An 11,447-nucleotide genomic window follows, 5' to 3' on the forward strand; every position below is an offset into this window, starting at 1 on the left:
GTTGTGTTACCTCCAGTACAAATATCAATTACACAGTCTGACAAGGAGAAAATGAAATTGCGAAGTGTTAGGCTGCAGGTATTTAGTTCAATGATTGCGGCTGTCTTTAAAACACTATAATGAGACCATCCCAGCCAGACAACAGAGAGATGGGGTATTATATGCATTCCTACACTTTGAATTTAAATTAAAATTTGCTGGGATTTAAGATGTTATCTCCTTTGAAGGTCTATGCTTTTCTTGGAGAAAATAATTATTTTCAGCTAATAATGTGAGTCGTGAGGCTAGTGATTAGTATATTTGCAAGAGGGTGAATTTGCTACCTATTGTCAAAGACTCAGGTGCATTATTTAGTGCCTGATAATCTCAATCTGGAACGAATCTTTGACTTGAAAGGACACCTATTCTTTAAACTCATCATCACCTTGCTCTGCTTTTGCTTACACCTCAGTTAAGAAGGTACATATTTCTTTGTGATTTGCAGAAGTCATTACCAAATGCTTGAAAGTCCATCAGCCAGGACACCTTGGTAATTTCTCTTATGAATAGTAGTAACAACAAATGACAATAAATAAAGCTAAATTATGTCCAAAGGAAAACAAAGTAATCACCTGTGAGTTGTGATTGCAAAGATAGGTAGTAAGAAAGATGCAAGGACATAATATAGGTACTGAGAGCCTCATTCCCCATGTCTCATTTCAAAACCCAATTAATCAGGCCCCCATCCAAGGACTTTACTCGTAGGTGTAATGTCAGGCAACAGGTTCTTGTTACAGAGGGAAAGGGGAACACAAGAACTAATAGTTCAGGATTACAACCATAGAACAGCTCAGGACAGAAAATCATGATGCTTTATCCCTAAACCAGCTCGAGGGCAGACACCAAACTAGATTAGGATCCCTATATGGCAAAGATCTAGATTTTCCTCTATGTTGGCTCTGTGCTTTGTGCAATTACACAAGAATGCCTGCCGTGCCCTTTGAAAAGCAGGGCCATTGCAATGGAAATCGCTGTTGTACGAACATTTCACCTTGTGCTGGTTCCTTGTCATGCACGAGGAAATCCTGGCTGAGATATGCGTGGTGATTAGCTCAGCCCTTATTCCTTCCCCACCACTATCTCACATACTGGAGGAATTAATTCTCAATTATTATATTGCTGATAAGTATGTTCCCAGGACTACAGTGACTGAACATATTGTATTTACATAATCTTGCTTAAAAAGCAACATTCCATTTGTATCAGGTCACCACATCCCAACTGCATCAAACAAGGGTGGCTACTTGGGGAAGTCATACCTGAAGATGAACAGATAAAACAGAGAGAAAGAAAAGGAGGCAGAAGGTGATTTTCCAGGTGCTGTGGATCACCTGAGATCTAGTTCAGAAAGTCTTTCTTCTGAATTTTCATTCAGAGAACATGCCACCCACACTTCCGCTAGTTTGGGGCTTGCATGCATGACAAAAATTGGGGCTGAGGCCTTTGCCTTTGCTTTGCACCTTGACCAGTGTTGTGCTGGGAGAAGCCAGAAGCCATTGCAAAGGCCCATTGCAATGCCTCGCACCAAATGGATACCAGTGGTCAGAAGAGGATTATTGTCTTCTTATTAGCTTGGTAACTGCGCTTGGTTTAGTCCATCCTCTTCCAGCTGAAGACTTCTCAAGAATAGCTACCCTGTTTAAGATCACACACCCACTTAATCGGAAGCAACTGTCTCATGCATACAAGCCTTTTCTCTATGTTGCGTGTGGTTCTTGGAAGTTATTTAAGATTTTTCTGTTTCTTTGCAAGGACTCAGCATTCTGTGCCAGCAAATGCTACCAGAAAGACAACCTTGGAGAAGAAAATGTTCTGTTTGTCTGATGAAGTTCAGACACTATCACCTTAAACTTCCTGTGCAAACCTGCCTCCAAGTTTTAGAACCGTAAGAAAGGAAAGGTCATAGACTGGTGGTTGTTAATACATCCTGAGTAGCTCACTCTCTGAGTCTCCCCTCAGCTTAGGCTTCAGTGGAGCCAGCCTCAAAGCTCAAGGAATTTCTTCAAAATGCCCATGTGAAGAAGATTTCCAGCAAATGGCTACAAATTTTCCCCTACAAGTATAGGGTGTGAGCTGTGAAAGGTTTTCAACTTGTCTGTGACACCATTTACTCCTGAAACAGTGGATATAAACTTTGGGCTTGTCTCTCCCAGTGGGTATAAGAGGTTTATCTTCTCACTGCTGTTGACTGAGCAGTCTGAGACAGGTATCATTAGGCTGTTTAGGCTATCTGTGCATTGCCAAGGAGCTGACTGGGATGTCAAAATCTCCAGACAAGAATTTCTCCCAGGGCTAAAAATGGAGTGGCCATGAAAAGTTGCAATTGCTAAAAATCTGATTTTAAGATCAGATAAGGAGCAGAAAATGGTTTGGGCTTGATTTTTTTGTTTCTTCGGTTGGTTAGTTTTTAACATTTCCCTGCAACGTTTTCCCATTTGGATTTCCTCCTCTTTGTGAAATTCTATCTCCAAAGCCCATCTAAGGCAATTTTTCATCGGAAAGTTGCAATAACCGTGGTCATGATTTAGGGATACACTTAACTTCAGCCTTGAACTCCTCTATGGTGGGTGTGGCATTCACCCCAAATGACTTCTATTTTCTCCTTAACCAGCACTTCTCCCATGCAAGTTTTATACTGAACCTTGACCTAAGAAGACAGGGAAACTGGTTACTTGGAGTTAAATTTGCACTACTTAAAAGAGAAAACTGTTTTAACTGACCTGGAGGAGGGACATGCTGCAATACCAGAAATAAATGCCAGCAAAGTAACAGAACCTCAGGACATTGAACAGTAACTGGTACCCCAAAACCAAAGCCTCTGCCAAAGAAGGTCTGTTGGGCCCCTAATGCAAGGGTGACCACACACAGAGCAAGAGATTTGCTCCAGAGACCAACACAAAGGTGACACTATTCCTGTCCTCTTCCAGGCGGCACTTGAGAGGGGTCAAAGTGACTTAGTAGAGTCTTACAGGTGGGCTGAGCCAGAGCTGTAAACTCTTTATGATCTCCTTGGATAAGGTCAAACAAGGGCTGTAAAGAAGTTATTCTGAAATATTTATGGGCCTAAGGGTTCAGTACGTGGCTGGTTTCTGCAGAGCAGTTTGTTGTTCAGGGGTCTAAGGGAAGGAATGGGGCTGCTGGGAAGTTTTCAAAGCTCTTATAGGTGCTGAATTTATCATTCAAAGATGTGTTTCGAGAGGCTGAGCACGATATTATCTTCCCAGTCTGAAGTGGAAGATTTCAAGGCAAAGAAAGGGCTTCCTCTGGAGAAATATTACCAACAGCGTCTGACCCCCGGCCGGCGCGGAGGCTGCTCCAGCTGCCATCCCGCCTCGGGGGCTGCGCCGCAGAGATGGGCTGCAGCCCCAGGAAGGCACGTACTCCCCGGGGTAAGTCTCTTTACTTCGCTAGGGTTACAAAAGAGAGGAATGAAGCCACTTGAGATCTGGCTTTGGTCTCCTGGCAATTAGGTCTGTTTATATTTACTGGATAGCTCTTTTATTCGTTTTTTATGCTGAATCAAAAGCTTTTCAGGGAAATACAACCTTCTTGTTTCTCAGAAAGAAACCATCCTGCTGCATCTAGCTGTGGTGGCATCCAGCTTGCAAGGCTAGGGTAAAGCCACGCTTAACTAGATCACAAGTCTCAGGATGAGCTCCATGGTTTCTACAAACTGTAAGAAGGGCAACTGCAATATTTATTGGTGGTGTTTGGTTAATTTTCAGCAGGCTCAGTCCTCTGATCTGAATCATCTACCACTCATATAGGGAAGGCATGGAGGATTTGTGGCCACAGGTTGTTTCAAGGTGATAAGAAAGCACTTAGAAACACTTGTGATGTCCCTTGCCTTACATTCATGACACAGGCTTGCAGGAGGGGTTCACAAAAGCACTCCAGGAAGAGACTTCTCATTTTAAGACCACAGATTTTAACTGCAGAGGTTCTGCCTTTGCCTGAGGCTGGAGAAGGAGGAACCGGTGAGGCAATCCTGCTGACATCTTGCCATGATGAGCTGGGCTGGAGACCTTGTCTACAAAAGCTGTTCGCTGCAGCAGCTCAGCAGACTGCCCCAGGAGTCATCGCTGGTGCTGACCTGTTCTGGGTCAGTGGGTAAGGCACTGGCCAGCCCAGAGCTCTTTGCCTCTAACTGGAGTCTCACCACATTTTTACAAGGGATTTGCATCTCCGCTGGAAAACACGTAGGAGCTGCAGTCCAAGAAAGATTGAAAACCATTGCACTAGTCTACTGAAGCAGTATTTTTCTCCCCCATAATCGCATTTGCTTTGCTTCAGGTTTGCACAACTCCCATTTCGAAAGCTTTGACAATAAGCAGGGCTCACTCTTCTCTAACCTTTCTACTCATTGCTCTTTTTATCCCCTTTTCCCTGACTTTCCTGGAGACCCCCGAGACCTGCCGGCACTGCTGCAGCACCCGGGCTGCGCCTGGTGCGGCTCGGGGCCGGAGTCCTGGTCCCGGGGGCAGCCTCCTGCAGGCAGCGCGGCAGCTACCGCAGGCACCGGCAGCCTCTGTTGTGTGCAACTGCTGCCATCTTCTGGTCTTCTTTAGTCTAATTTCGGGCCCCACAAAAAATGGTAGAACCGGTAGTCACTCGTGATAATTCAGTTTTATATACAAATGCATATGCATACGTGTATATGTAGGTATAGATACACACATGCTTCTATAGGCGAAACAAGTGCTGAACGATAAATTTATATACCTTGTAATTTTTTCAAATAATATTTCTGAGGATTAGTGCAGTAATAAGAGTATTACACTTAAAATATTAAAAATTATATATAAAACCTAACTCTTTTCATTACCATGGGCCAAGGCGGCTGCAAGTTTTTCAGTTGATTCCCCTCACCCGCTGAGAAGAGTTAAAAAAAATAAATCTGTGGCAACTTCTTCAGCTAGTTCTTTCCGTGTTGTACACATCTGCTTACAAGAAACTAGTCTGAGAAACAAAAACTCACTTGATATCAGCCACAAAGTCGTATCAGAGTTTGTGCATTGGCAGGGTGCTCAGTCTCCAGCAATTTCTGCCACAAGCTGGAAAAACAGGGCTCCACCTCCCAGCAGCACCAAGTACCTGGCCATGTTATTGCTCTCCCCCGACTTCTCAATGAATGTGAACTCAAATTGCCAAGTCTGATCTCTTCTTTGAGAGGCCCAAAACCAAATCGGAGATATAGGCGCACTGATAAAATGATAGGCCAGCTTACCATAATCTAACTCAAATCATATTCCCAATACCAAACCGCTTCACAATTCTGAAGCATCACTCATACCTATGGCTAGATTTAGTGGCTGCTGGAATTGCCATCATTTCCAGCCTTCTTCCTCCACTGGGTAACCTTCTGTGACAGCTTGGGTGAACCTGCACATCCAGGAAATCTAGGTCATTTATTGGTAGCTATGAGAATCTGTGCCACATAGTGAGAAACATGAGACGCTCAAGGTAGAATCATCAATGTAGAAAAATAGGAGCACAGATTTGCAAAAGCTTTCTTATCTTCCAGTCCATCCTATGCTATCTCAGGTATACATGTCACATAATCCTGCTCTTAAATTCCCTACCCCCTACTTTAAAATTAGAAGAGTTTTATGTAGTTTTTATCAACAATCTTCTCTGTACATTCAAATATGGGATTTTCCTGCTTACTGAGATTTCAGCCTTATGTAGAATGTCAACTAACCTGGAGTAAGGAACATTCAAAAGTATCTCCAAGGCTTTTAGTGCAAATCTGACCTTTATTTAAAAGCCCGCTTCTTCTCAGAAAATGCTTTTTGACCGTGTTTGCTAATACGTGTTTTCCTACATAAAGGTAGAACACCCAACAGAGGCTTACAGACTGTTGACTCCATAGCTCTGTACCCTGCAGCTGGACATGAGCATTACAAAATTCACTGCTGGCAGCTCCCATGTGAGACCAGTCCTTACCAGCTCCCCCAGACTGCTGCTGGCTTTGGTTCACACAGTGGGACCCCAGCTCAGATGGGTCCTATCAGACCCAGCTGAATCTGAGCTGAGGAAAAATGCTTGATTTACTCTCGTGATGGTAGAAAAGCCTTCATAATTCCTTTATTACATTTCCTATATCTTCTGGCTCTATCTCTCACTTGAATATTACCTTCAGCTTGTTGCTCATGTATGTGAAGAGGACTAAACGCTGATTGACCTGACAACCTTTCAGTACCTGAATGTCTTATCAACCAGCCAGAGTTGACTCAGAATCAAAACCCTGCTGACCTTCAGTGGGTCTGAGGTAAGAGAGATCGCTGCATTTTATGGAATACATAAAGTTGAAATTCATGCAGAAACCCCATAGTCTGCCAACTGTCCTCCACTGCTTACACCACGAGATCTTTTCCCAATCAGTTGATGTTGTGCAGGTCCCTGTCATCCTGCTCTGAAAGCATGGGGTTGATAATTAGATTTATAAAAAGAGCTGCAACTAAAAAAAAAAAGCACACTTCCATAGAAATACATCCAGAAGAGTGTATGCTATGGTCAAATGGTGTTCTCAAATGTGTAGCAACTTTTTTTTTTTACATATTCTTGTTACAAAGCAGAGTTTCATTTTCCAGTTTGCATGGCACTTAAAAATATTTCATGCTTTCTCCACCAAAAAACTTTTCAGGATATATAGAGTTTCTCACGTAGTGTGTCAGAAAGTGCACAGTGTGGTAAAATGGTGGTAGAAGGGAGACTTAATTTAAGTGGGATTCTTTGAGAGAGCAAGGACATACATACAGCAAACATCAGAAGAAGTCCCTACATTGTCAGTATACAAAGTCACCTGCCCTTGGAAAAAGACTCAAAGTGCCCATCACACACAAACACTACAAGAGTCATTCTTTTTCTTCCAGCTTTTTAATGTGACAGAGAGAACAAAAACAAAAAGTCCATTTGAACAGCTGCAATTTCCAGTGACAACCAGACACAGATCAAATAAAAAAAAGTAAAAGAAGAAAGGTTTCAAATTAAGAAAGGAACCAAGGGGCTGGAATTGGCTATTTCACACACAGAGCTGACAGAACATCTAAATGAAACATTTCATTAAATGCACGACACTAGGTGTTATTTACAGTGGAACTTGCAGCCTGTGTACATTTATACAGCACTAGCATCACATAGAGCAAAGAAATTTCTTTCATTTTGTTTCCTTCACAGTTCCCAGGCTTGATTCCTCCTAAAAGCGACATTTGCTAATACAAGGGAAAAACTTGTAAACTGAGGGAGAAACTTGATGGAAATATAATGTACAGGGCTCAAATCTACATAAATCTAAAAATATACTCTCCAGTTTTGCGTGTCCTTTGGAAAGTCAAAGGACATAAGCAGGGAAGATAAATGGACCTAGGGCCTCCTTAACAGTATACTCTGTTGTTGGAGGTCTCGAAGCAGGATCTAGAAGAGACCTGCACATCTGCAGAAAGCTCATCTCCTTGCAGCCTTGCTCTGTGCCCCTGTGTAAACCCAGCCTTGGGGCTGCACTGCTCCCAGGCTCAGAGAATATCCCTCAGTGCACCTCCCCAGTATCACCTCTCCAGTACCACCGAAGGGCATCAGGCTGCCTGACCACTCCTCAGTGTGCAGAACATCTGCCTCTGGGTATGGATTTTCTAAGAATGGCCCTTTTCTTAGTCCAAAAGATCCATACACTGCTGCTTATAAGTCCATAGCATTTCAAGGGGATGAGGATCATATGGGCAAGGAGGGGATCACCCTACCCAGCCCCAAGCTGCAGCCACCACCAGTGGGATGTAGCAGAGCCAAACGCCATGATAGGAGCTCTCCTGCACAACTGAGGTAACAGAACAAGTACATGACAGCCAGTTAAATCAACAGGGAATATAAGGAGGGAGAACTCTTACCGTAATACCACCACTATTTTTGTAATAGTATCAAAAGTGCTTTGTGTTCCTCTAAATGTCTGTTTCTGCATGCTCAGAAGCTCAGTGATGAGCTCCTCCTGTGACCCCCATTACACTGCTGTACAGATAAAGACACTAAGTCACAGCAGGCCAGCTCCGGTTCCCTAGACTTGCCTTTCCCATGCCATGAAGTCCCTGGTTAAGTGGCTGGACTGGTATGCCACCCATGCATGAAGAGGTCTAGCTGTCCTCTAGAAGAGGTCTTTGAGATTTAAGGCAAGTTCCCTGTCTTCGTCCTCTGTGCCCCTGTTGCAGTTCATGAATCCAAGGAAATAGTGTTCTGCAGGGATCATCAGTGGACCCTTGGTCATCAGTTTTCCTCTTCTCTGTGGGTGGCCCAGTGTATCCAAGACAAGACGACTGTTCACTGTGGCAATCGTAGGCAGGGGGAACCACTGGAGGCAGCATGCTGGCCCTTGCACTGCAGGTATAATGCTGATTTTACAGTAGAAATAAAGCTGAGCCATCAGAGGAGGCGTGCGATGAGAAATCTCCCCCTGCACAGTGCTCCGGGGCTCTGTGGCTCAGGCGCAGCCTAGCAGGTAGCCCACATCTTGAAACTGAGACTCAAATCAAAACAGCCAATGCTGAGAGGACTGCACCCATCAACCATTTTGCTTTGGAGAGCAGTAGCGTGAAGCTTACACTGATTTAAACCATGACAAGGACAATAAAGAAACCACATCAGGAGTATTAACAAAGCCTTGTTCACACTGCAGTTTGATGGGAGATGTCAGCCCAGGTGTCACAAAGGCAGATGCCTGAGCTGGAGCCATTGGCCTGGATTTCTGTTGTGGAAGGAGAGGAGCAGGGCCACCCAGGGCAACCCACCTTCTTCTCGACATGGTGCCTGAGCGTGGTGACTTCTATTGCCTTTTGACTGAGAGTAATGGGAACCCAGGGCGACAAGTTCAGATCCAGACATCTAACTCGTAAGCATCTAAGGCTGGGCAATATGGTTTCTCCTTAGTTTTTGCTTTCTTCTTTCTCTGTTCATTGCCACCTTTTCCCAGGCCCTTGTGTACCAGCTGCAGTGTGTGTTTGCACTTTTGTATTAGGTTATCCACTCCGTGGTCAAGTGTCAGGGATAGGAGCATTGTCACGACACACGTGCATCATCCCCTAACCCTCAAATGACTGACCCATGGATTTTAGGGGTGCGAAGAGTTTCTACAGTCATGTGGGTAACCCAGGTGACACTGACAACAAGATCCTATTGCTCTTTACCTTCTCCCAGCTATCTCTGGAAGGTGAGGTTTAGCAGCCTGTGAAAGAGGCATTCTGTAAAGAAGAAAGATTTCTAAGATTGGATAATATTTCCTAATATTACCTTGCCATTTCTGTCTCCTCAAGACCTTAATTTCTTCCTTCTACAAAGATTAACAGAGAAGTTTTGCAAAATGAATTATGTCATTAGAGTCACTGTACAATGACAATGGAGAACACGGGTTTGCTGTCAGAGCACTGGATAGATATGTAGCTAAGAATACTTCATAAAATAAATAATGATAAGTTCTGGTTCCACAGAGCAACACAACAGAATAGTACAGAAAATGGAACAAACTTTTTTCTCCCAAATGTAGCGTAATTGGCTTGCACAGCCCAACAAAATGGATGAAACATAAATAACATGGTGATCTTCTATGCTAAATTACATATTTAGCTGCTTCTCACCATGCAAAAGGACCAGACCTTCTTAGAGAAAAAAACACATTCTGGGCTGTGATTCTCAACAGAAGCTGTGAACCGCTGCCAAAGGACATAATTACATCCACTCCTACCTTAGAGAAGGAACCTTGCCGTTTTGAAGACAAATCAAAAAAAGGCCCTAAGCTACCCTTAAAATGAAGAAATAAGGTATAATAAGCTTGGTTATTACAGCAGCTTGTGATTTTATCAATTTCATAACCCTCAGAATAAACCTCAAAAATCCCAAACAGCCCATTGCAGCCTAGCTGCTCCATAAGTGTTTATCACTGACTGACGCAATGATAAAAATGGTGCTTATTAGAGGTTTTGCCTTATCGTCAAGGATTTGCTTCTTGTGATCTAACCACACTCTGTGTCCTTCATCTGTCCTCTGCAGCGGCACCGACACTGACTCCCACAGTTGCGTGGGGCTGGCCCTGGTGCCAGTGTATCTGACTGTCTCTGTGCAGCTGAAGGCAGAGGTGTTAGACTTCAGTCCTGCTGGATTTCAGCCTAGCCTTGTTTGTTTTTCTTAAAAAAAAAAAAAGGAAAGGAAAAAAAGAGGGATCCAAAGAAAGGTAAATAGGAAGATCATTAGCAAAAGTACAAAAGAACTCTCCATGTCACAAAATGTCCTGCTGAGACAAATTCCCTGCATTACATGACAGTTTCTGATCAATTCTGCTCTGTTGCTGAGCTTGTTGAAAGGGTCTAACTAGGGCTATCTAGTCAATTGTGAGCATTGGTGTGTTACTTCACTACGCATTTCATTCTTACTACCCGAGAAAATATATCCAAAAATGCACAACTCACTTTGCTTCTAGATGCAACAGAACTTAACTCACATGATAAAAAGGGCATATGAACTTCAAAAATGGTCTTTACAGGATATCAAACTTAACTGTGCAACTTAATGGAGAATGTAATGTTCTGTACAGCCAAAGCTTGCTGCGTGCATTCCTTGTGTAACAAGTTAAATGGCTTTAAGTAACTGTGCTTACAGTGTTTCTATGAGACTCAAATATATAAGAAAATCAAGCGTCATATTCTTTAAATAATATGGCTAAAATGCTGGTAAATTCACAGTTACCATACTGTAGGTATTAAATGAAAAGTCCACTATTTACACTGGATAATATGTACACTTTTGGTTTGTGGAATGCTCCAACATCATATCAATTTTTCCTGTGTGAAAGTTGTAGGAAAAAAATCTTAATCATCATAGAAATATATATTCCCAGCCATCAATACATTTAAATATTTGGTGTCTAAATGAAGTGTCACTAAGTTGGTCATGACTCCAGATAATCTTGAATTAGAGGGATAAATTTTTAAGTGTCTCTCTTAAGATCTCCTTAAGGGTGCAGAAATTAAAAATTATACATTTCAATAGCTGATCACTTCAACGCGTGCGTACATTTGCAAGTATGTGTAAATACATATATAGATATAAAATTCTGTATATATTTCTCTCCCAGACCAAGAAGGTGCCTAGTGATTCTCTATGCCCAAGTGAAGACAGTAAAGGGCTTCGAAACCCTGATTCTTCTGAGAGCCGAGCACCCACCCTCGTACCCTCCAGAAATCAGGACTCTCTCGCTCTTTCAGGCGGTTCAGGTGGTTAACCCCAAAATCAAGCCCGCCAGGGTCACTAGTCACATTTGCAGCTCTTGTCCCTGTTGCTGGAGCTCAGCTACGGAAGGTTCGTTACCTGCCTCCGCTTCGGATGCCCTCTGCGTCCGAGCGCAGGCAACGCCATTTGCCAAGGAGCGCTGG

The sequence above is a fragment of the Phaethon lepturus genome, unplaced genomic scaffold, assembly GCF_000687285.1.
Source record: "Phaethon lepturus isolate BGI_N335 unplaced genomic scaffold, ASM68728v1 scaffold17506, whole genome shotgun sequence".
Taxonomy (NCBI): domain Eukaryota; kingdom Metazoa; phylum Chordata; class Aves; order Phaethontiformes; family Phaethontidae; genus Phaethon; species Phaethon lepturus.